We start from the raw sequence: 23,217 nt of genomic DNA on the forward strand, positions 1-23,217 counted from the left end.
GATACAATTTCCAATCAAGAAAATAATAATGAGATTGTTAGTCTAAGGAGCACATCTTGCCTCAATTCCTTCTGTTATTCTGAAGTCCTAAACTCACATAACTTTAAATTATTGAAAAGCAGAATAGACTAGACTAGGCTTCAGTAAATTATCCAAAACAGCAAGTCACTCAATGAGTTTTGCTTTAACCTCTATGCCCTTAGCTTTTAACCAAGGGTCAATATAGGAAATGGTCATATGCTACCTCCATTCCTGCATCTTCAATAAATGTACTGTTGAAAACAGCATCCATTATTGTGGCCAATGTCTCTGACATGGTGATGTGAAAAGAGCACAAGATTTGGAGTTAAAAGATTATAGGCTAGAACTCCTGCTCTGTAATACTGGTTACCAAACCATATTTCTCTGAGCTTCAATCTATCCTTTAAAATGAGACAAAAATACTTATAAACTTGTATTAGTTGGGAAAAAAAGAGAGCTTTTAAACTAAAAAGTACCATAAATATTCGTGCATAGTATGAGTATATTAAATTTCTTTTAACACAAAGGTTTTCTTTACTAAAGAACTGCTTTGCTTGCTTTATCCTGTTGAAAAGGAGTATATGACTCATAATTTTTTTGCATTAGCTTATAAGAAATGCACAATTATTATAATAAAATATTACAGATAAGTATATTTCACTAGTATTTTTATACCTATATTTACTTATGATTTTTATTCCTATTTTGACAATATTATGGTATATGTATGTTATATTTTAAGATACATCTAATTATTTGGGGGAAAAAGATGGGATCTGAACAAACAAGCCAATATAATTTTCAAAAAAGAATTGTGTCCATAACTGTACTGCCTCTGGGGTGAAGATTCTGATTCATCTTTCTGCAACATTCCTCTTTAATTCTGCACCCAAGCAGTGTTCATAGTGATGGTTCCAGCCTCCTGTGTTCATGATTCATTATTTGAAAATCAGCAAGATTGACATCTGCCTACTTATAAAAATATGTAGTATAAATATTATATATAATACATATTTATATATAGCAATCCATATCCTACAGTTTATTGGTACAAGAAGAATAGGAGAAAGGGAAGGAAGAAGGAAGAAGCGAGGTAAAAAGGGGAGTAGAATGTAGGTGTGAAGGAGGAAATTACTTTCATCCTAGGAGTTATAATATCCATTTCAAACTTTTTTCAATTTTCATTCCCAAGTAAGGGTCAAGAATAATTACCCTCAGTACAGTATATTCACATCAACCCATCAATGTTCTTCTATTAGTTCCTGTCCACCATATGACTCTGTTCATGAATATTCTGTTCTTATTTTACAGAGAGAAGGGCTTAATTCAGATCCCTCCCAGCCAATCACTACTACTTCCAGGACACCACACCCTTTCTCCAAGCCAAATCAAATCCAGGACTTGTGAGACATCATCGCTTAATTTTCAAACCAACAGGACAGAAGCTAGAAAATACACCTTGATAGAAAAAAAGTGAAATTCTTGAACTTTAGAGCTACTACCTTATTTCAGGCAAAAGAAAGATTTTGAGTGAAGAACAGGTATAAATGTGTCTACCATCAGAAAGAAAAATAGAACTGAGACAGTTGTAAGTCCAAGTGGAGATGGTAGATTTTTAAACACTCCCCAGGCCAAACAAAGAACTTATTTGTGTATGATGAAGTATGATTTACCAAGGAAGGGGGCTCACTGTCCTATCTGAAACATCCTTTTGAAAGCCACCTGCAGCACTATTATGCAATGTAAAGCACCAGGTCATTAAGGGCTCTGTCAATCAAGTGGCTGATTCCTCCAGATACGGCTGGTGAATAAAGAAGGCACTTCTCAGTTTCAGACTGAAAGTCACACTCCACCTGCTCCAAGCCCTGGGGTTTTGAGAATGAGAAGTTAACCTAATCTACTTCCATGCTAAAAGAAACACTTGGTTCTCAAAGCCAGACTTTAGGAATTCTTTCATCCAACCACAAGCTGATTCTTCAGGTATGTCTGAAAATACTTCTGGATTCCTTTATCTATTCATCATAGGCTGATTATTGCTAGAAAAAATATGGTATCCAGTACCATATTTAATTTTTTTGTAATTTAATTTTTATTTTATATCTACAATATTGTTAGTTTCAGGTGTACAGCTAAGTGATTCAGTTATACATATACATATATCCATTCTTTTCCAGATTCTTTACTCACATAAGTTATTACAGAATATTGAGTAGAGTTCCCTGTGCTATGCAGTAGATCCTTGTTGATGATCTATTTTATATATAGTAGTGTGTATATGTTAATTCCAAACTCCTAATTTATCCCTCCCCTACATGTTTCCCCTTTGGTAACCATACATTTGTTTTCAAAGTCTGGGAGTCTGTTTCTGTTTTGTAAATAAGTTCATTTGTATAATTCTTTTAGATTTCACATATAAGTGATAACATGATTTTGTCTTTCTCCATCTGACTTCACTTAGTATGATAATCTCTAGGTTCATTCATGTTGCTGCAAATGGCATTTCATTCATTTTTATGGCTGAGTAATTTTCCATTGTATATGTGTACCACATCTTCTTTATCTATTCATCTGTTGATGGACATTTAGGTTGCTTTCATCTCTTGGGTATTGTAAATAGTGCTGCAACGAACATTGGTGTTGCATGTTTCTTTTAGAATTTTGTTTTTCTCTGCATATATGCCCAGGAGTAGGATTTTTGGATCACATGGTAGTTCTATGTTTAGTTTTTTAAGGAACCTCTGTACTGTACTCCACAGTGACTGCACCAATTTACATTCCCATCAACAGTGTAGGAGGGTTCCTTTTCTCCACACTCTCCCCAGCATTTATTATTTGTAGACTTATTGATGATGGCCATTCTGATTGGTGTGAGGTGATGCCTCATTGTAGTTTTAATTTGCATTTCTCTAATAATTAGTGATGTTGAGCATCTTTTCATGTGCTTTTTGGCCATCTGTATGTTGTCTTTGGAGAAATGTCTATTTAGATCTTCTGCCATTTTTTTTATTGGGTTGTTTTCTTTTGATATAGAGCTGCATGAGCTGTTTGTATACTCTGGAGATTAATCTCTTGTTGGTTGCTTCGTTTGCAAATTCTTTTCTCGAGTTTTGTGGGTTGTCTTTGTTTATGGTTTGCAGAAGATTTTAATTACATCCCATTTGTTTATGTTTCTATTTTCATTACTCTAGGAGGTGGATCCATAAAAATCTTGCTGCAATTTATGTCAGAGTGTTCTGCTTATGTTTTCCTGTAAGAGTTTTATAGTATCTGGCCTTACATTTAGGTCTTTATTCCATTTTGAGTTTATTTCTGTGTATGATGTTAGAGAATGTTCTAATTTCATTCTTTTACATATAGCTGTCCAGTTTTCCCAGCACCACTTAATGGAAGAAATTGTCTTTTCTCCATTGTGTAATCTGGCCTCCTTTGTTGTAAATTCATTGATCATAGGTGCATGGGTTATTTCTGGGCTTTCTATCCTTTTCCATTGGTCTATATTTCTGTTTTTGTGCCAGTACCATTCTGTTTTGACTACTATAACTTTGTAGAATAGTCAGAAACCAGGGCGTCTAATTCCTCCAGCTGTTTTTCTTTCTCAGGATTGTTTTGGCCCAGTGCCATATTTAAAAATAAACAATAAAACATTTATGTTTCTGAAACTATAGCTAAATAATCAAACCCTAAAAATTCCTGAATGCTTGCTCACCCATTTATTTCCCCCCACCATTTATTATAAAAATTTTCAATCAGACAGTAAATTGAAAGAGCCCTACAATCAACACCTGTATACAAATCACCTAGATTCTATCATTAACCTTTTCTAGACTTGCATTCATCACATATCTATCTATTCATCCCTATTACATATGTCATCCTATCTATTTTTTTTTATCCTATCTAGTTTTAAGGCTTTTTAAAGCAAATTGCTTGGGGTGGGGAGGGGATGAATTGGGAGATTGGGATTGCCATATATACATTACTTATAAGAAAAAAATATTTAAAGTGTACAATTTGATATATGCAGTTTATTGTATGTCAATTGTATCGCAATAAAATTTCTTAAAAAAAAGAAGCAAATTGCAATCACCTATTTCCCTCTAAATACTTCACTGTGCACATCATTAATAGAGTTCAATAATTGTTTGATAGTTATTTTCTTTTGATGTAAAATTTACATACAATGAAATACACAAAGATTTACTTTTGTTAAGTTTTGATAATGCACACATCTATTGTAACCTAAGTGCCTATTAAAATATAGAATATTACTATAACCCCAGATAGTTATCTTTTTCCCCTTTCCAGTCAATCACTATCCCTACTACTCTGGATATAAACTTTGTTCTGATTTCTTTTCTGACAAAAATTAGATTTGCTTGTTCTAGAATACCATATAAATAGAATCATGCAGTATGTATTCTTTGTATAAGACTCCTTCAATCAGCGTAGTGTTCTGGAGATTTATCCAAGTCAATGCATGCACAAGCGGTAAGTCTTTCCACTTTATTGTTGAGTAGTATGATATTGTACAAATATCAATTTGCTTATCCATTTTCCCATGGATTGACATCTGGAATCTCCAGATTGTGCTGTTATGTTTCTTCTGATTTATTTTGGGTAAATATCTAGGTCTGGGTCTTAGCTATAAGTCATTTTTTTGGTGATCGCTTTATGGATGACAATATTCATTCTTAATTTTTCAAAGTCTACTTTAGAAAATTTGCAGCTGCAGAACTCTTTAGTCCCTTTGATCCCTAAGCCTATAGTTTTCATAAACATTACATCTACACACATTATACAACCTGCAAAACAGTATTTTAAGTTGTGCTTTAAATATTAATATATATTTTAAATCAAGAGGAAAAAAAGAACTTTTATGTTTACCCCCATAGTTATCATTCTCAATAATTTTCACTTCTTTTTGAGGAGCCAAGAATCATCTTGTATCATTTTCTATCGGCCCGAAGAACTTCCTTTTGCACTCCTTATAGTGCAAGTCTGAAGCCAATAAACTCAATTTCTTTTTCTCTAAAAATATATTTACTTTTATTTTGAATATTTTTTATGGATACAGAATTCTATTTTTTCCAGATTTATTGAACTATGATTGACAAAATTATATGTTTAAAGTGTATGTTTGATATTCATATACATTGTGAAATTATTACCACAATCAAGCTAATTAACACATCTATCATCTCACATAGTTACCATGTTTGTGTATCTCTATATGGTAAGAATACTTGAGATCTACTTCTTTATAAATTTCAAGTTTACAACATATTATTATTAATGTTAGTCATTCTGTTGTGCATTAGATTGCTAGAAATTATTTATCTAATAACTGAAAATTTGTACCCTTTGATAAGTATCTCTCCATTTCCCCCACTCCTAGGCCTTTGGTAACCATCATTCTTCTCTCTGTTACTATGAGTTTGCCTTTTTTTTTTTTCTTAGATCCCACATATGAGATAGTGCAATAAGTATCTTTCTGTGTCTGGCTTACTTTACTCAGCATAATGTCCTTCAGTATTATAAGAATATTTTCATTGCCCTAAAAATCATCCATGCTCTGCTTATCCATCTCTCCCCACTAAACCCTGGCAACCACTGATCTTTTTACTCTCCCCATAGTTTTACCTTTTCCAAAATATCATATAGTTGGAATCATACATTATGTAGACTTTTCAAATGGCCTCATTTGCTTAGTAATATGCATTTAGGTTCCTCCATGTCTTTTCATGGCTTGATAGCTCATTTCTTTTTAGCAATGAATAATATTCCATGGCCTGGATAGTTTATTTGCTCACCCACTGAATGACATTTTCGTTGCTTCCAAGTTTTGACAATTTGAATAAACCTGCTATAAGCATCCATGTTCTTGGTGGACATAAGTTTTCTGTTCACCTGGGTTAATATTTTAAGGAGCATGACTGCTGGATCATAAGGTTAAGAGTATGTTTATTCGTAAGAATTTGCCAAACTTTCTCCTAAATTTCCATATTATTTTGCATTCCCATCAACAATGAATGAGAGTGCTTGTTCTCCACATCCCTGCCAGCATCTGGTGTTGTCAGTGTTCTAGATTTTAGCTATTTTAATAGATGTGTAGTACTATCTCACTGTTTTAATTTGCATTTTCCTGAAGACATATACTATGGAGCATATTTTCATATGTTTATTTGCCATCTGTATATCTTCTTTGGTGAATAAATATATACTTTTATGTCTAGTATTACATTAGAATTTCCTTTATGGTTCTTCATAATAGTATCTCTCTCCACTGACATTTCCAATCTTTTCATTTTTTACAAGCATACTTTTCTTTAGCTCATTTTAGTCATAAAATCCTACTTTAAAGTCATTAAAGAATACAGCTGTTTCTGTTCACTCTCCAGCAAAACAAATTTAGTGCATTTAGTTTTGAAAGCAAATGCCTAAAGATATATGGCTTGTAATATAAAAAACAATGAATATATCTCTAAAATTGTTTCTAGGTATTTAATAGCTACTATTTGTGACTAGTAAAAACAAAATAAATGGCTGGCTCTATATCCCACAGTTAAATCCTTCTGCTACAGCTGCTTCCAAATATCTGAGAAGACTGGCCAAGATGGCAGAGTAGAAAGACCCTGAGCTTACCTCCCCTCATGAGCACATCAAAATCACAACTATCTGTGGTACAACCGTCAATGAAAAGGACTAGAGCCTACCAGAAAAGATCTTCTACAACTAAAGACATAAAGAAGGAACCACAATGAAATGGGTAGGAGGGGCAGGCTTGCACTATAATCAAATCCTATACCCCTGAGTGGGCAACCCACAAACTGGAAAATAATTATATTGCAGAGGTTCTCCCAAAAGAGTGAGAATTCTGAACCCCAAATCAAGCTCCTCAGCCCAGGGGTCCTGGACTGGGAAGATGAGCCCCCAGAGCATGTGACTTTAAAGACCTGTGGGGCTTACTTTTTGAGAGCCCAGTAGAACTGGAAGAAATAGAGGCTTCACTAGGGTGAAGTGCACACAAAATCTCACATGCATTGGGATCCAGGGAAAAAGCAGTAATTTGATAGGAACTTGGGCCAGACTTACCTACTGATCTGTGGGAGAAGCAGCTGTGGCTCAGCCTGGGGACATAGACTCTGGTGGCAGTCATATTTCAGAGTGTTCTACCTTGTGGACACTGATGCTGATATTGTGGGACCCTCCCTCTAGTTCATTAGCATCAAGACCTGTTCCTACCCAAAAGCCTGTACGCACTAGTGCTGGGGATGCCTCAGGCCAAACAACTAACTGGGTGGGGACACAGCCCCATGCATCAGCAGACAGGCTATCTAAAGACTTCCTGAGCCCACAGCTGCCTCTAGACACAGGCTTGCCCACCCACGGACCAAGATCCAGCCCTACTCACCAGTGGGTAGGCACCAGCCCTGCTCTCCAGGGAGCCTGCACTAGCCTCTAGACCAGCCTCACCCAACAGGGGGCAGACACAAGAAAACCTCTATCCCACAGAATGTAGACCCAACCATCTCACAGTAGGCCAGACCCTACCCCGGGATCAGCTGGGCCCTGCCCACTTGCAGGCCAACACAAGATTTGGGATACCCCAGGCTCCATACCCAACTGTGTCAGGAATCAGCTCCCCTCACCAGTGATCTGACACCAGCTCTGGGATCCCTGGGCCCTGCAGCCAGACTCTAGGACCTGGCTCTGCCTGTCAGTAGTCCAGTACTAACCATAGGTCCTGGCTTTACCTACCAGTGGATGGGCAAAAGCCCTGAGGTCCCCTAGAGTTCTGCAGCATCCTCACAAGGCAGGGCCTTGCAACTAACCAGGCCAGGGGCAAACCAAGCCTACCAGACTGCTCACATAGCCCACCACAACAGAAGGACCCATGTAGCCCTCTTAGGGGGAATTCCTAGAGCATATAGCTTGGGTGACAAGAAGGAAGTGTACTGCTGGGATGCACAGGACATCTCCTATGGAGGGTCACTTCTCCAAGGTCAAGAAACATAACTAGTCTATCACATACATAAAATACAAATAGCAACTGAGACAAAATGAGGCAGCAACAAAATAGGTTCCTGACAATACAAAGGAACAAGATAAAACCCCAGAAGAAGAAGTAAGTGAAGTGCAGATAGGCAATCTACCCAAGAAAGAGTTCAGAGTAATGGTCATAAAGATGATGAAAGAACTCAGGAGAAGAATGGATGCACAGAACAAGAAGAACTTACAAGTTTTTAACAAAGAGTTAGAAAATATAAACAAGAACCAGAGATGAAGAGTATAGTAACTGAAATGAAAAATACACTAGAAGGAATCAACAGTAGACTAAATGATACAGAGGAACAGATCAGTGAGATGGAAGAGAGAAATGGAAATCACTGCCACTGAACAGGAAAAAGAATAAAAAGAAATGACAGTTTAAGAGATCTCTGGGACAACATGAAATGTGCTAATATTTGCATTATAGGGGTCCTAGAAGGAGGGGAGAAAGGGCCTGAGAACATATTTGAAAACATAATAACTGAAAACTTCCCTAACACAGGGAAAGAAACAGTCACCCAAGTCCAGGAAGTGCAGAGTTCCATACAGGATTACCCAAAGAGGACCACACCAAGACACGTTGTAGTTAAAATGACAAAAATAAAAGCTAAAGAGAATATTAAAAAGAAGAAAGAGAAAAGCAACAAATAACATCAGGGGAACTCCCATAAGGCTGTCAGCTGTTTTTTCAACAGAAACTCTGCAGGCAAAAATATACAACCAAGAATACTCTACTCAGCAAAGCTTTCCTTCAGAGCTGATGGAGAAATCAAAAGCTTTACAGAAAAGCAAAAGCTAAAAGAATTCAGTACCACCAAACCAGCTTTACAACAAATGTTAAAGGAATTCTCTAGGCAAAAAAAGAAAAGGCCACAACTAGAAACAAGAAAATTAGAAAATGAAAAGCTCACCAGTAAAGGCAGACATACAATGAAGGTAGGAATTCATCCACACACAAAGCTACTAGGGAGGTTAAAAGACAAAAGTAGTAAAATCATTTCTATCCACAGTAAGCAGTTAAGCAATACACAAAACAATTAGGTGTAAAATATATCAAAAACAGTAATTATGAAGGAAAGAGAGTACAAATGCAGATTTTTTACAATGCATTTGAAATTAAGAGATCAACTTAAAATAATCATAGACTGCTATACAAAGATCTCATGGTAACCACAAGCCAAAAATCTATCATAGATATATAGACAAGAAAGAAAAAGGAATCCAAACATAACACTAAAGATAGTCATCAAATCACAAGAGAACAAAAGAAGGGGGGAGAAAAAGCTATAAAAACAAATCCAGGGGAGAAAAGATGGTGGCAAAGTAGAAAGACGTGGAGTGCATCCCTCTCCACAGATGCATTGGGAATGCACGGAAGGACGCAGTCATTCCCACAGAGAACCAGCTGAACACCAGCAGACGGCCTCGGACACCAGAAAGGGCTGCAGGAAGCCCGACATAGCCGGTAGGGAGGCATCTACGAGGGCTCAAAGAGGGTGAAGCGGCGGAGCTGTGGCAGAAGGGAGGGAGTGAGAAACATACGGAGGGTCCGCAGTGCAGCTCAGCATTCCCGGACCGAGACATCGATCCGCGGCTGAACGGAGGGTCCAGGAGTGGGAGCGTGGGAACCAGAGAGCTGGTTCAGGGTGAGAAACATTGTTGCCGGTAGGGTGATGGACCGAGAGGACAGGAGGGAGGAGGTCTGCGGAGAGGAGTGCCTGTCCCTGAGAGCTGCCTGGCCATGATGGCGGCTGGAGGCTGCAGGCTCACGGGCGGGGGGGGGGGGGGGGGGAGGAGCGGCGCGCATAGCCTCTCCCTCTCTTTCGGCGCCTCTGCAACAGGCAGTGAAGAGACGCCCTGCGGGCCACCTAAGGCACTCAGGGATAACAAGCACCCTCAGGCACTCAGGTGGGGCTAAAGTAAAACCCCTTGCAACGCCAGCAGCAGGGAGGCTGCCGAGAGAAAAAAAAAAAAAAAAAAAAAACAGCATCAAAAAGAAAAAAATCCCGAGAGAGGCCCAACTCTAAGATTTTCTGTTTACGCCTGAGCCACCAGCGCCCTCTGCAACATGTACCTCCAAGCCTGACTGAAACAACAGTGTGCCACTGCTCACTCACTCCCAGGAGAAGGAGCCACTATTGTACCCTCTCCCTCCCCACACACCGAGGCTTACAGACGAACAATAAAGGAACCTCTGCTGGTCACAGAATGATGCAAAAAAAACCCAAGGCAAGGAGAAGGACACTTACAGCTGAGACGCTAAGGAAACAGAAATAGTAGTATCAATACCTATTGAACTGGTCCATTCTGGGATCAGTTCTGGATTTTTTTTTTTTTTCTTTCTCTCTCTTTTTTTTTTTTTTGATTTATTAAATATGATCTTAGCCCTAAGGGATCTACAAGTTTTATAACATAATTTTTTAATGATATTTTTTATTCTTTTTTTTTTTTTGCCTTTTTATATACTTCTATATCTAGCTAAGTTTTTGGTAGTGCGCACAAAATATCTCTCATACTTTCCTTTTATCCCTATCTTTTATACATTTCTATTAATTTCTTTTTATTTGCATACTTCCAACCACATTACGCTCTTCTGTTCCCCTTTCTTCCAGCCTTTTTAAGTTTATTTTATCTTAACATACTTATAAGCAACACTATCGGTCTGCTCAGACTCCTTGCTCTATTCTCCAGATGACACACTGCCTTGGTAGTTAATATTAGGCTTTTGTCTTTATCTTAGTTCTTAGTACAGTTGTCTAATTACATTCTGAGACTCTCCATTCTCTCTGGTGGTACTCCAGCTCTTTTCTATATTTGATCCTAGCTTACAAAATCTCCCTGGATTGATGTTTGTATGTGTAGGGTGTTATTTGTTGTTTGTTTGCTTTTGCTTTTGTCTCTGATTTCTTCTGTTTCAGTTGCCAATTTCTGCTGGGTTTCTCTTTGAATATCTGATAGCACACTGGGGTTCTGTCAGGTCTTTCTAGAGCCTTATGTCCTAACGGATTCAGTAATTGTGTGTCTTATACATGTATGTGTTTCCTAGACAAAATATTTGTTTAATCCAATACTTGGACATTAGTCTGAGGCTTGGACAGTCTTCTATAAGCACCTCTATCACCAGGACAAGAAACCCCAAAAGCTTGGACAACCATGAGGAAACAAAGAAACACCATGCAGGCAGAGGAGCAGGAAAAAAACCCACAACACCAAATAAATGAAGAGGAAATAGGAAAAATGCCTGAAAAAGAATTTAGAGTAATGGTAGTAAAAATGATACAAAATCTCAATAACAAAATAGAGAAAGTACAAGAAACAGTTCATAAGAACTCAGAAAAACAAACAGCAATGGATAACAAAATAACTGAAATTAAAAATACTCTAGATGCTCTAACCAGCAGAATGACTGAGGCAGAAGAACAAATAAGTGAGTTGGAAGATAGAATAGGGGAAATAACTGCCACAGAGCAGGAAAAAGAAAAAAGAATAAAAAGATTAGAAGACAGTCTCAGAGACCTCAGTGATAACCTTAAACATACCAACATTCGAATTATAGGCATCCCAGAAGAAGAAGAAAACAAGAAAGGGTCTGAGAAAATATTTGAAGAGGTTCTAGTGGAAAACTTCCCCAACATGGGAAAGGAAATAATGAACCAAGTCCAAGAAGCACACAGAGTCCCATACAGAATAAACCCAAGGAGAAATACACCAAGACACATATTAATCAAACTAACGACAATCAAACACAAAGAAAAAATATTAAAAGCAGCAAGAGAAAAGCAACAAACAACATATAAGGGAAAACCCATCAGGATAACAGCTGACCTTTCTACAGGAACTCTGCAGGCCAGAAGGGAATGGCAGGATATACTGAAAGTCCTGAAAGAGAGAAACCTACAGCCAAGAATACTCTACCCAGCAAGAATCTCATTCAGATTTGAGGGGGAAATCAAAAGCTTTCCGGACAAGCAAAAGTTAAGAGAATTCAGCACCACCAAACCAGCCTTACAACAAGTGCTAAAGGAACTTCTCTAAGTAGGAAACACAAGAAAAGGAAAACACCTACAAATACAAACTCAAAACAATTAAGAAAATGGTAATTGGAACACACATGTCAATAATCACCTTAACTGTAAATGGATTAAATGCTCCAACCAAAAGACACAGACTGGCTGAATGGATACAAAAACAAGACCCTTCTATATGCTGCCTACAAGAAACCCACTTCAGACCAAGGGATACATATAGACTGAAAGTCAAGGGATGGAAAAAGATATTCCATGCAAATGGAAGTCAAAGGAAAGCTGGAGTAGCAATACTCATATCAGACAAATTAGACTTGAAAGTAAAGACTATTAAAAGAGACAAGGAAGGACACTACATAATGATCAAGGGATCCATCCAAGAAGAACATATCACAATGGTAAATATCTATGCCCCCAATATCGGAGCACCTCAATACATAAGGCAAATGCTAACAGCTATAAAAGGGGACATCAACAGTAACACAATAATAGTAGGAGACTTGAACACCCCACTTACATCAATGGACAGATCATCCAAACAGAAAATAAATAAAGACACACAAGCTTTAAATGACACATTAGACCATCTCGACTTAATTGATATTTATAGGACATTCCATCCAAAAACGACAGACTACACGTTCTTCTCAAGTGCACACGGAACATTTTCCAGGATAGATCACATCTTGGGTCACAAATCAAACCTCAGCAAATTCAAGAAAATTGAAATCATATCAAGCATCTTCTCAGACCACAACGCCATGAGACTAGATATAAATTACAGGAAAAAAACTGCAAAAAAGACAAACACATGGAGGCTAAACAATTCACTCTTAAACAACCAAGGAATCACTACAGAAATCAAAGAGGAAATCAAAAAATATCTAGAAACAAATGACAACGAAAACACAACAACCCAAAACCTATGGGACGCAGCAAAAGCAGTTCTAAGAGGGAAGTTTATAGCAATACAGTCCTACCTTAAGAAACAAGAAAATGATCGAATAAACAACCTAACCTTACACCTAAAACAATTAGAGAAAGAACAAAGAAACCCCAAAGTGAGCAGAAGGAAAGAAATCATAAAGATCAGAGCAGAAATAAATGAAAAAGAAAGGAAAGAAACCATAAGAAAAATAAATAAAACTAAAAGCTGGTTCTTTGAGAAGATTAACAAAATTGATAAACCATTAGCCAGACTCATCAAGAAAAAAAGGGAGAAGATGCAAATCAACAGAATTAGAAATGAAAAAGGAGAAGTAACAATGGACACCTCAGAAATACAAAAGATCATGAGAGACTACTACAAGCAACTATATGCCAATCAATTGGATAACCTGGAAGAAATGGATACATTCTTAGGAAAATACAATCTTCCAAGACTGAACCAGGAAGAAATAGAAACCATGAACAGACCAATCACAAGTATGGAAATTGAAGCAGTGATTAAAAATCTCCCAACACACAAAAGCCCAGGACCAGATGGGTTCACGGGTGAATTCTATCAAACATTTTGAGAAGAGTTAACACCTATCCTTCTCAAAGTCTTCCAAAATATTGCAGGAGGCGGAACACTCCCAAACTCATTCTACGAGCCTACCATCACCCTGATACCAAAACCAGGCAAAGATGTCACAAAAAAAGAAAACTACAGACCAATATCACTGATGAATATAGATGCAAAAATCGTCAACAAAATACTAGCTAACAGACTGCAACAGCACATTAAAAAAATCATACACCATGATCAAGTGGGGTTTATCCCTGAGATGCAAGGATTCTTCAATATATGCAAATCAATCAACGTGATACATCATATCAACAACTTGAAGGATAAAAACCATATGATCATTTCAATAGATGCAGAAAAAGCTTTTGACAAAATTCAACATCCATTTATGATAAAAGCTCTCCAGAAAATGGGCATAGAAGGAAATTACCTCAACATAATAAAAGCCATATATGAAAAACCAAAAGCCAACATTGTTCCCAATGGGGAAAAACTGGAAGAATTCCCTCTAAGAACAGGAACAAGACAAGGGTGTCCACTCTCACCACTATTATTCAACATAGTTTTGGAAGTGTTAGCCACAGCAATCAGAGAAGAAAAAGAAATCAAAGGAATCCAAATTGGAAAAGAAGAAGTAAAATTGTCACTCTTTGCAGATGACATGATATTATATATAGAAAACCCTAAAGACTCTACCAGAAAACTGCTAGCACTAATTGATGAGTTTAGTAAAGTAGCAGGATACAAAATTAATGCACAGAAATCTCTTGCATTCCTATACACTAACAATGGAAGAGCAGAAAGAGAAATTAAGAAAACTCTCCCATTCACTATTGCAACAAAAAGAATAAAATACCTAGGAATAAACCTGCCTAAGGAGGCAAAAGATCTGTATGCAGAAAACTTTAAGACATTGATGAAAGAAATAAAAGACGACACAAACAGATGGAAGGATATACCATGTTCCTGGATTGGAAGAATCAACATCATGAAAATGACTGTACTACCCAAAGCAATTTACAGATTCAATGCAATCCCGATCAAATTACCAATGGCATTTTTCACAGAACTCAAGCAAGAAATCTTACGATTTGTATGGAAACGCAAAAGACCCCGAATAGCCAAAGCAATCTTGAGAAGGAAAAATGGAGTTGGTGGAATCAGCCTTCCTGACTTCAAACTATACTACAAGGCCATAGTGATCAAGACAGTATGGTACTGGCACAAAAAAAGAAAGGAAGATCAATGGAATAGAATCGAGAACTCAGAATTAAGCCCAAACACATATGGGCACCTTATCTTTGACAAAGGAGGCACGAATATACAATGGAAAAAAGACAGCCTCTTCAATAAGTGGTGCTGGGAAAATTGGACAGCAACATGTAAAAGAATGAAATTAGAACACTTCCTAACACCATACACAAAAATAAACTCCAAATGGATTAAAGACCTACATGTAAGGCCAGACACTATCAAACTCCTAGAGGAAAACATAGGCAGAACACTCTATGACATCCATCAAAGCAAGATCCTTTTTGACCCACCTCCTAGAATCATGGAAATAAAATCAAGAATAAACAAATGGGACCTCATGAAAATTAAAAGCTTTTGCACAGCAAAAGAAACCATAAACAAGACTAAAAGGCAACCCTCAGAATGGGAAAAAATAATTGCCTATGAAACAATGGACAAAGGATTAACCTCCAAAATATACAAGCAGCTCATGAAGCTTCATACCAAAAAAGCAAATAACCCAATCCACAAATGGGCAGAAGACCTAAATAGACATTTCTCCAAAGAAGACATACAGATGGCCAACACACACATGAAAAGATGCTCAACATCACTCATCATCAGAGAAATGCAAGTCAAAGCCACAATGAGGTATCACCTCACACCAGTCAGAATGGCCATCATCACAAAGTCTGGAAACCACAAATGTTGGAGAGGGTGTGGAGAAAAGGGAACTCTCCTGCACTGTTGGTGGGAATGTAAGTTGGTACAGCCACTCTGGAAAACAATTTGGAGGTTCCTTAAAAAACTACAAATAGAACTACCATATGATCCAGTAATCCCACTCCTGGGCATATACCCAAAGAAAACCATAATCCCAAAAGAAACTTGTACCATCATGTTTATTGCGGCACTATTTACAATAGCCAGGACATGGAAGCAACCTAAATGCCCATCAACAAATGAATGGATACAGAAGATGTGGCATATATATACAATGGAATATTACTCAGCTATAAAAAGGGATGAGATGGAGCTATATGTAATGAGGTGGATAGAACTACAATCTGTCATACATAGTGAAGTAAGTCAGAAAGAGAAGGACAAATATTGTATGCTAACTCACATATACGGAATCTAAAAATGGTACTGATGAACTCAGTGACAAGAATAAGGATGCAGATACAGAGAATGGACTGGAGAACTCGAGGTATGGGAGGGGGCGGGGGGTGAAGGGGAAACTGAGATGAAGCGAGAGAGTAGCACAGACATATATATACTACCAACTGTAAAATAGTCAGTGGGAAGTTGTTGTATAACAAAGGGAGTCCAACTCGAGGATGGAAGATGCCTTAGAGGACTGGGGCAGGGAGGGTGGGGAGGACTCGAAGGGGGGGAGTCAAGGAAGGGAGGGAATATGGGGATATGTGTATAAAAACAGATGATTGAACCTGGTGTACCCCCCCCCCCAAAAAAAAATCCAAAACAATTAAGAAAATGGCAATAAGAATATACATATTGAAAATTACCTCAAATGTAAATGGACTAAATAGTCCAATCAAAAGCTACAGAGTGGCTGAATGCATATGAAGACAAGTCCTGTATATATATTTCGTACAAGAGACTTACCTCAGATCTAGAGGCACACAGACTGAAAAGGAGGGGATGGAAAAAGCTATTCCATGCAAATGGAAATCAAAAGAAAGCTGGAGTACCAATGCTTATCTGAGACAAATAAACTTTAAAGATTGTAAAAAGAGACAAAGAAGGACACTACATAGTGATTAAGGGATCAATCCAGAAAGAAAATATATCAATTGTAAATATATTTGCATACAACATAGGAGCCCCTAATTATATAAGGCAAATATTAATGGACATAAAAGGAGAACAGTAACACTATAATAGTAGGGGACTTTAACACCCCATCTACATCAATAGATCATTCAGACAGAAAATCAGTAAGGAAACACAGACCGTAAATTACATATTAGACCAGATGGCCTTAATTGATATTTATAGAGCATTCCATCCAAAAGCAGCAGAATACATATTCTTTTCAAGTGCATGTGGAACATTCTCCAGGACAGATGATAAGCTAGGCCATAAAATTCACCTCAGTAAATTTAAGAAAACTGAAATCATATCAGGCATCTTTACTGACCACAGCACTATGAGATTAGAAATCAACTACAAGAAAAAAACTGTGAAAAATGCAAATTCATGGAGGGTAAACAATATGCTACTAAACAACCAGTGGATTACAGATGAAATAAAAACATACCAGCAGACAAATGAAAACACAATGATCCAAAAACTATGAGATGCAGCAAAAGCAGTTCTAAGAGGGAACTTTTTAGCAATGCAAGCTCACGTCAGGAAACAAGAAAAATCTCAAATAAACTAACCTTACACCTAAAGCAACTAGCAAAAGAAGAACAAACAAAACCCAATGTTAGCAGTAGGAAAGAAAACACAAATATCAGAGCAGAAGTAAATGAAATAAACTAAAAAAGCAATAGAAAAGATCAATGAAAATAAAAACAGGTTCTTTGAAAAGATAAACAAAATTGATAAACCTTTGGCCAGACTCATGAAGGAAAAAAGAGGGAGGGCCTGAACAATATAATCATAAATGAAAAAGGGGAAGTTACAACCAACATGACAGAAATAAAAAGGGCTATAAGGGACTACTACAAGCCACTATACAACAATAAAATGGACAACCTAGAAGAAATGGACAAATTCTTAGAAAGGTACAATCTTGCAACACTGAACCAGGAAGAAACAGAAAATATGAACAGACCAATCACAAGCACTGAAATTGAATCTGTGATTAAAAAAACTCCCAACAAACAAAAGTCCAGGACCAGAAGCCTTCACAGGAGAATTCTATCAAAAATTTAGAGAAAAGTTAACACCTATCCTTCTGAAACTCTGTGAGTCCACCATCATCCTGATATCAAAATCAGACAAAGATATCACACAAAAAAAGAAAATTACATAGAACACAGATGCAAAATCCTCAACAAAATAGTAGGATACAAAATCCAACATTACATTAAAAGGCTCTTACATCATGATCAAGTGGGGTTTATCCCAGGGATCCAAGGATTTTTCAATATCCACATATCAATGTGATGTACCACATTAACAAATTGAAGAATAAAAACATATGATTATCTCAATAAATGCAGAAAAAGCTTTTGATAAAATTCAACATCCATTTATGATAAAAACTCTCCAGAAAATGGACATAGAGGGAACATAATAAAATCCATATATGACACACCCACAGCTAATATCATACTCAACGCTGAAAAGCTGAAAGCTTTTCTTTTAAGATCAAGAACAAGACAAGGATGCCCACTTTCACCACTTTTGTCCAACATAGTTTTGGAAGTCCTAGCTACAGCAATCAGAGAGGAAAAAGATATAAAAGGAATCCAAAAGATATGATACTATACATAGAAAGTCCTAAAGACACCACCAGAAAACTATTAGAGCTTATCAATGAATTCGGTAAAGTTGCAGGATACAAAATTAATATACAAAAATCTGTTGCATTCCTACACTCTAACAATGAACTATCAGAAAGAGAAATTAAGGAAACAACCCCATTTACCATCACATCAAAAAGGATAAAATACCTAGGAATAAACCTACCTAAGGAGGTGAAAGATGTGTACTTGGAAAACCATAAGAAACTGATGAAAGAAACTGAAGACCACACAAACAGATGGAAAGATTCACTGTGTTCTTGGATTGGAAGCATTAATATGTTAAAATGACCATTCTACTCAAAGCGATTTACAGATTCAATGCAATCTCTGTCAAAATACCAATGGCATTTTTCACAGAACTAGAACAAATAATTTTAAAATTTGTATGGAAACATGAAAGACTCTGAATAGCCAAAACAATCTTGAGAAAGAAGAATAGAGCTTAAGAAATCACACACCTGACTTCAGACTATACTACAAAGCTAAGGTAATCAAAACAGTATGGTAGCTGCACAAAAACAGACATATAGATCAATGGAACAGGATAGAGAGCTCAGACACAAACCGACACACTTATGGTCAAACTCTCACAATGGAGGCAAGAATACACAATGGAGATAAGACAGCCTCTTCAATAAGTGGTGCTGGGCAAAGTGGACAGCTATCTGTAAAAGAATGAAATTAGAACATTCTCTAACACCACAAAAAAATAGACTCAAAATGGATTAAAGACCTAAATGTAAGACCAGGTACTATAAAACTCCTAGAAGAAAACACAGGCAGAACACTCTTTTGCATAAATCACAGCAATATTTTTTATTCATCTCCTAATGTAAAGTAAATAAAAGCAAAAATAAGCAAATTAGACCTAATTACATTTAAAAGCTTTTGCACAACAAAGGAAACCATTGAAAAAAAGAAAGGACAGCCAACTGAATGGGAGAAAATATTTGCAAATGATGTTACCAACAAGGGATTACTATCCAACATATGTAAACAGCTCATACAACTCAACATCAAAAAAACAAACAACTTGATTAAAAAAATGGAAAGAACTGAATAGAAATTTTCCAAAGACAACATGCAGATAGCCAACAGTCATATGAAAAGACACTCAACATCACTAATTACCAGGGAAATGCAAATCAAACCCACAATGAGATAGCACCTCACACCTGTCAGAATGGGTATCATCAAAAAGAACACAAACAACAAATGCTGGCAAGATCGTGGAGGAAAGGGAACCATCATACACTGTTGGCAGGAATGTAAATTGGTGCAGCCACTCTGGAAAATAATATGGGCATTTCTCAAAAAACTAAAAATACAACTACCATATGACCCAGCAATTCTACTCCTGGGTATATATAGAAAAAACAAAAATACACTTCAAAAAATACACACGTCCCAATATTCATAGCAGCATTATTTACAATTGCCAAGGTATGGAAGCAACCTAAATGTCCAACAACAGATGAATGGATAAAGAAGATGTAACACACACACACACACACACACACACACACACACACACACACACTGGAATACTACTCAGCCATAAAAAATAACAAAAATTTTGCCATTTGCAGCAACATGGATGGACTTGGAGGACATTATGCTAAGTGCAATAAATCAGACAGAGAAAGATTGTATGATATCAGTTATAGTGAATATAACAAAAAAGGAGACTCATAGATACAGAGAAGAAACTAGTGGTTACCAGTGGGGAGGGGGGAGGGAGGAGGGACAATATAGGGGTAGGGGAGTAAGAGGTACAAACTATTAGCTATAAAAGAAGCTACAAGGATATACTGTACAACATGGGTAATATATAGCCAATATTTTATAACTACAAATGGAGTATAACCTTTAAAAATTGTGAGTCACTATATTATACACCTGTAACATAATATTGTACAGCAACTATTCTTCAATAAATGTCTGTAAACAAACAAAAAAGCCAAATATCTGAAAACTTGCTTCCAATGGGATACCAATAAATATATTCTTCTGTGATGACTAGTTTTATGTGTCAACTTGGCTAGACTATAATACTCAGTTATGAAGTTAAACACTAATCTAGGTGTTGCTGTAAAGCATATTTTGTAGATATGGTTAACATCTACAATTAGTTGACTTTAATGTAAATTATCTTCAATAATCTTGGTGGGACTCATTAACTGGATGAAAGCACTAAGAATAGAACTGAAGTTTCACTAAAGGAAAGAAATCCCACCTGTGGACTACAGATTCATCTCCTGCTCAAAATTTTCTAGCCTGCCAGCCTATCCTAGAAATATATTAACATTAAATAGACATGTGTATAAAGAATATATGGAAGGGAGCCCTTATCTTCGGCTGTAGGTGTTGAGGAAAGTGTTCAGGAAAGGTTACATTGAGATTTAAAGGGATTTGAAGGTTGTAGAGATGTTCTTCCCGCAAAAGATGGAAGAAGGGCAATTTGCAAACAGGTACTTACATATGCGAGACAAAAGAGTGAGGAAAAATCCTCTCTGTTCAGGGAAAAGCCACTATACTGTAGCTGAAACATAAGAGCAAGATGAAAAGTGGCAAGAAATGGGATTGGAATGATAGATTAAAACTTCCTAATAAACTACCTTGAATGTCCTGCTAAGCATTTTGAATTTTGTTCTCATGGTTATTAGGAAACTCTAGAAGACTTTGGAATAGGGTTATGATATGACTAGATCTGTGTAAATGGGTAATGGTTTGGCAGGGGCAGAACAAAAGGTAGGGATATCAGTCATGCTGTTTTTGTTCTCATTTTCCCTCTAGATTCAGTTTCAAGCCCTTTTGACCAGTTTGGTTTCCCACCAAAGTCCAGTTTCTCCATCTTTGAGAAATGCAGGGCAATAGGTTGAGCCCAGAGCAACCAACAAGACTGGATGAATGCTGTTCAGGTTAAGTTTACATAGTAAGCAGAGGCGGTTTGAGCCAGGTAGGTCTCAGTGGTAGGTCTGGGCATGGAAATTCCAGCATTTGGACAGGTCAGGGCATCAAAGATAATGATGTTTGAGAGCAAGTCATACAAAAGCAACCTTTGATCCTAGAGCAAAGGTTGTTCACTCTCTGCCCTCTGCCCTCTCGTATGCTCCCAGATCTGCATGGTGAGAACGAGGTTCTGGGGGATGTGTCTACAGTCAGAATTTCTAAATTGCACTTTGCCTTTTATTAAGAAAGGTGTAGAGTTACCAGGCCTTCCGGTGGTTCTTATATTATTCATGCTTACACAGAGTATCCTAGATGACTCCAAGGCTGTGGAAATTATACCTGAGAAGAAAGATACAGAGCATCTATCAACACTTACTTTTTGTGCTCTATCAACAATTACTGCGTACCCCAAATGAGAATGTGAAGTTATGAAACAAGGACACTTTGGAAGTGGGACAGCATGGGAAGAAATTAAATGGGATTACACAGGAAGTATCCAGATTTCAATTATTGCCAATGAGGGGAATGAAGAAGGTGTCAATTTTCATCCTGAGTTCCAAGGAGGAATTATTCTTCCTACTGAAAGCATCAAAACCCCTCAAAAAGAGACACAAGGTAAACCTGCTAAAGAGTGAAGAGCAGATATTTGAATACATACATCGTAGATAACATGCATGCATAGAAATCAATTGATAAAGTCTATACCAAAAGCGAGCACTGAACGAGGGCTTAGCAAAGATTGATAAAGAGATTGACATTTCACGGTTGAATGACAAAAGAGAAGAACAGCTAGGGGCACATGGAAGAAAAAGAGAAGAAAGTTGAACATGCAAGGGGAAGAGAACTCAGTGCCCAAAGAAAAAGCCTCTGTCTCTGTGCCAGCGGGAGGCTTCACCTGGTCCACAGCCCAGCCTCTGACCTTGAAGGCTTGTTCCTGCATCAGTCACTAGAGCAGACTGCCAAAATGCCAGCACTGCCCGATCTCAAAGACTACTAGTTTACGCCAATGTTTTCTGTAAATCTTTGTAGCCAGCACATCTGTCAGCGTCCCTTCAGTGGTTGCTGTCCAAAATATAAAGCCCCATAGTCATCTCTGCTTACTCATATTCGCATCTCCTTACTGCTCCAATTTTCTCAGTCCTAGTTCCAATCTTACTGTGCCTCTATCTTTAAAACCTTCCCAGTAAGACTGCTGGAACCCTTCATTAGAAACAAATTCTCTCATATTAAGCTTATTATATATTAATCCCTCCACCTTCCCCCTCTCCCCCTGCCGAAAATATGGTTTTCCTGTTGGCCCTCTGAAATGAGGACTGTTCATTCTTCCCCATTTTGCCTTGTTTGGTGTCAGGAGGTAGGTTTCATGTTTTCTCTGATTCTCAATGCTACTTCCAGATTTTTGTTCATCCACCTCTTGTAAAAACTCCTATCCCTACAACCTCTGTCCTCACCCATCACTTCTTTTGGTTTCATGGGCCCTCCCCTTCATTCGTTGTGGATTCTGGTCCCACATAAATTTCTATGCCATGAGAGTGGCTGTAAATTCCATGTTGATGAGCCATCCAGCTTCTAATACCATTAGCCCTTGTGGGCTTCAACTCCGCTCAATCTCACTTCAACCTAGTCATTCACTTTTGTGGCTACTCCTTAGAATGCTCCTCCTCTGAAATATGAAGCTTCAGTTTCTCACATAAGTCACCTTCCAGGTCCCTCAATATCTTATTCTTATCTCAAATGTCCTTCAACCTATTTGGTACCTTATATCATTCATATCTTCCCATTCTATCAGTTGTGTTCTAACCTCTCATCTTTTTCTACCCAACCCAACCCAGGTCCCAGAATGGACCATCAACTACTTTCTCAGTTCTTTTCTCCCATCTTTCACTTTATCTAATATAAACCTACATTTGGTTTAGTATTTTTT

At 37.3% G+C, this 23,217-nt stretch overlaps 1 long non-coding RNA gene across 1 annotated transcript in view; it reads left to right on the forward strand.

Annotated features, from left to right (window-relative positions):
- LOC130845827 (uncharacterized) overlaps nucleotides 1-23,217 on the forward strand; it is a 156,020-nt gene that overhangs the window by 127,820 nt on the left and 4,983 nt on the right. The window contains exons 3-4 of the long non-coding RNA XR_009051467.1: nucleotides 1,333-2,001; nucleotides 21,596-21,908. This is a non-coding gene — a long non-coding RNA (uncharacterized LOC130845827). The remainder of the gene's footprint in view (nucleotides 1-1,332; nucleotides 2,002-21,595; nucleotides 21,909-23,217) is intronic.

Source organism: Hippopotamus amphibius, chromosome 2 (genome assembly GCF_030028045.1).
Source record: "Hippopotamus amphibius kiboko isolate mHipAmp2 chromosome 2, mHipAmp2.hap2, whole genome shotgun sequence".
NCBI classification, from domain to species: Eukaryota; Metazoa; Chordata; class Mammalia; order Artiodactyla; family Hippopotamidae; genus Hippopotamus; species Hippopotamus amphibius.